Source organism: Rousettus aegyptiacus, unplaced genomic scaffold, assembly GCF_014176215.1.
Source record: "Rousettus aegyptiacus isolate mRouAeg1 unplaced genomic scaffold, mRouAeg1.p scaffold_m13_p_9, whole genome shotgun sequence".
Taxonomy (NCBI): domain Eukaryota; kingdom Metazoa; phylum Chordata; class Mammalia; order Chiroptera; family Pteropodidae; genus Rousettus; species Rousettus aegyptiacus.
The window spans coordinates 90612159-90616456 of NW_023416312.1; the positions used below are offsets into that span (position 1 = coordinate 90612159).

General features: G+C 38.2%; 1 pseudogene; it reads right to left on the reverse strand.

The window, feature by feature from the left end:
* Positions 1-860: 860 nt before the first annotated feature.
* On the reverse strand, positions 861-3590 carry LOC107505633 (annotated as a pseudogene).
* Between the last annotated feature and the right edge of the window lie 708 nt (positions 3591-4298).

Sequence of the window (4298 nt, forward strand, 5' to 3'; positions counted from 1 at the left end):
TGGCCTTTCTTTTGTTATCCATATGCTCCAAGCTTGTTCTTGTCTCCTGGCCTTTGTATTCGCTGTTCTTTCTAGCTAGCATATACTTTCAGTCTACCCCCATTTTTATTTAGCTATCTCTTACCTTTAAAACGTAGATAAGCCACTGTGCACAGCATGGTCCACAAAGCATGAGACTACCCCCATTGGCTAGAGATGCAGGGTCAATCAATAAAATGTAAGCTTTGTGAGAGCAAGAACCACCCCTGGAATATAGTAGGGACTCAATAAATATGCGCTGAAAGGACGAATGGTCGTAGTGAGTCACCAGTGAAGGCAATGTGGATTATCCTTTTTTCACTCCCATAGTTTTGAGGATCATGTGTACCTTGTGTTTAACTTCACTTTTAGATGGGGCAATGTGAGGGCAGAAGTGGTTTCATAGTTTCTTTCTATGCTTTTGCCTTTTACTCTGAGTGGAGAAGTAAGATGCAGTGACAGCTTCAGTGATTTCTTTCAAAACTGATTTGTAAAAGCCACATTTGTTACACCATGTACAAACCTTTTATACTAAACAAATATCAAGCTACATTTTTCTTGAACATGTTTCTAGTATTTCTTAGGCCACTGCCACATGTGTACATACAGTGAAACTATTTTTTAAAAAGCAATGATTTAAGCAAACCAACCCTAATGATTCATTAAGCCATTTCCCTGTTTTTGTTTAAAAACCATAGTGTTGTGCTTCTGTGTAAGGTTTGTACATCTAGCAATGTAAAATACTGAAACATTAAAAAAAACAAAAGTGAAATAGAAACTCAGAATCCTTTTGATTCAATGCCCTGATGGTTTGAAAAAAAGAGAAAAAAATAATGCAAAAGTCAGAAACTTGGAGTAGTTGATGTGCCTCTACTCATTTTACTTTTTGACTGACTACCTGTATCCTGATGACAATGTAGTTGAGCTCTTTGTGCTGCTGCCACTGTCATAGCCATTTCATGCTGCAAAAAGTGCAACTCATGTATCTGTTGCTGTTGCTGTAGAAAAGGCAGAGAAGAGCTAGAATCTCCACTGAAGAAGGCATTGCTCAGGTCTGCTCTCAGCAGAGCCAAGCTGAGAAAACATAGCTGCCTGTGACTGAATAAAACTTCCTACTCCAATAAGATTAATAACAGCAGCATGCTGAGCAGATAAAGCCTGTTCTTGACTGGTTGAACCTTGTTCAGAACCCTGCTTCCCTGACTGTTGTGGACTAGAAGTTGTGGGTAGCTGAGGTTGTTGGTGTGTAAACTGAGAGCTGCTGTTGCTGATGCTACGGTGTTGAAAATCAGTAAACCACCTGAAAGTTAGAGTAGATTTAATGGCCCAAGACTTGAAGTATTTTTTAAACCATATGGAACACCTGCTCAAGAAGCTGCCCGAACTGCACCAGGCAATGCATTTGGTAGCAGACCTCCTGAGGAGAGAAGGTCGCTCTGGTTTATTCCTGCAGGAATTATGGCATCAGTGTTACAGACCATCCTAGGGTTTGAACAACTCATCAAAACTTGAGCTCCACAAACAGAGCCCACTACATTGATGAAGTTAAGTCCAGTAGAGTTTTCCATGGCCTCGGTGGCTCTGGTTCTTTATGATGAACTGGCAGGTGACATGGCAGCTGTAGAAAGCAAGCTAACTTGATTGAGACCCACAGATGATCCATGTGTGGCTTAGAATCAGGAGGAAGAGTTGGGGATATAAGAAAGCTGTTGGCCTGCTGTATGGCATAACTATTTTATGGAATTATTTCCTGACCTTGAGGTAAGTTTGATGGGCGAAGGCTAATGTTTGACCTCCTTCCCCAGTACTGAAGACTGAACTGATGTGGTCTCGGGCTGTTCCATTTATTTCACTGAGAAAGCTGACTCAAGCTGTGTAACATCTTGACTGGACACTTGGTTTCATTCTGACCAATTCCTGGTACTGATTGAATACCCTCTCAGCATCCGACTTTGATCCAATAATGAACCAATTTGAATGATCATCTGTGGAGGAGTGTGTTGCAGACATCTGGCTGTCACTTTCTTTATCTTCTTTACATGACCGAGTTTCACCATGGTAAAGCGGATCACCAAGTGACTACAAAATGGTCAGCTTTGTTTTCTGATACTGAGTACCAGTTTCACATTCAAACGCATAATCTTTTATGTCATGGGCTGGCCAGGCTTTTGGTTGTGAGTCATCAGATATGACAGACTTTTTCACTTTAGCATGTTTCTCTACATCCACTTCAGAAGGTATGGCCAGATTACAGGGACTCCATTTCCACAAATCTACATAATTTCCTGCTTTAGAATTTTTTTTCATAATGCTGACCTCTTTCCTTTCTTGTTTGTAAGAAATCAAGTAATTTTAGCTGAAGAGGAGGCGAACAATGAGACAGATCCTACTATGGATTCATAGAGGACCCAGAATACTTCTGAAACACTGTTTCATTGGGTACATATTTATCTTTTGCTTGTTATAAAGTAGTCTGTTTGCAGTGCACATTATGTCTATAGAAGGATCAAGACAGTAGTTCAGCTGTAGCTAGGATCAGTTGACTCTCAAGCAAAAGTTTGCCAAACTACGTCCATTTATTGTTATCACTTATTATTGAACGTACATCACAGATTAAAATCTGTGTTGTTGGACATAAGAGCATATGCTTACTTTGGTAACCTGGAAATTTTCTATTACTGGACTGCCTGTGGTTACATATTTCTGCTATGATACATCCACAATGGAAAATATTAACCTGAGATTATTCTAGCAGATTAAACAAATAGGAAGTAATTCTTGTGCATTCAAGTATTTGAGCAATTTCCCTTCTTCAGAATCAGATTCATTTTTTTCAAACCCTGAGCATCGAAGAATATCCCTCATTTCTTGGATAAAGATTGACCACTAAACATGACAATGTCTCTTGCATGACAAACTTCTCTAACAAGTTCATATTTCTTCTTCATATCATAAGATTTATTCATAATTTAACAATCATTTTTCTCCTAATGTGAAGATTTTGAGGATTAGATACTACTGGAATTCAACTAATTTTTTGCTTTAACCTCAGGCTCTTTTTCACATTCTTCAATATGTGTGATAAAGTTTTTTTTTAATATTTAAAATTTTTTTTATTTTGCAACTACAGTTGACTTGCAATATTATCTTAGTTGCAGGTGTGCAGCAAGTGATTGGACATTTATATAACTTATAAAGTGATCACTCTGATATATCTAGTACCCATCTGACACCATTTGTAGTTATTACAGTATTTAATTTTAATTTTTAATTAAGTTTATTGGAATGACATTGGTTAATAAAATTATATAGGTTTCAAGTGTGCAATTCAATAATACATCATCTGTATATTGCATTGTGTGTTCACTCAGAACTAATGAAAAGATGAAATACTGCCATTTGTGACAACATGGATGGTTCTTGAGATAATCATGCTAAATGAAATAAGTCAGACATAAAGTTTTGAAATGCAGATTTGCTTCTAATAGGTATTTTCATTTAGGAAGTCTCTGTCATGCACTTTCAGTGACATACTTTAAATGATCCAAAGCTGGTTCCAAAGCTCATTGCATAATGGTATAAATTAGGGGTCCAAAAAGAAAACTTAAGTGTGTTCATGAAATAAGATGAAAACCATATCTTTAATATCAATTTTATAGCACTGTGCAGACCACCACTATGCTGGGCCTCATGAAGGTGCCACAGGCTCAGCCAGAGTGTGATGCACGGGACTCAACCAGCTGTGCACCTGCCTCCAGTGATTTCTTTTGACTGTGCCTGATAAGCAAGTAATTGACTTCAAGCATTAGTGGTCCAGAAATGACAGACTGAAAATTTTTCCTATTACTTCTTCTGGGAAATTTCCTTTTGATATAACAATTTTGGGGTCATGCACATTGTTTCAAGCACACAACCTTGCACAGTAGGTTAAGTTCAAAATCTGTCTTTTCTCCCTCCCTCATTGTTCCACCCCCACCCACCAGACTATTAACTACATGAAGGCAGGAATCGTGTTTATTTTGCTCATCGGTCTGCTCCTAGCATTCATCAGTGGGTCTGACACCTCATGGTTGTTCAACCAATATTAGTTGAATTAATGAATGAGGCCAGAGATGGTCTACCCCTGATTCCTGGTTTCCAAGCCATGTAATACCAAGAAGAGAAATCTTCTTTATTTGAATTGTGGATCACTGGTCACTGGCCATATTGTTTAGATAAGGTGGATCAAGCTGTACCAAAAGGATTTCACCTGGAAAAACAAGTTGATATCACTTCGGTAA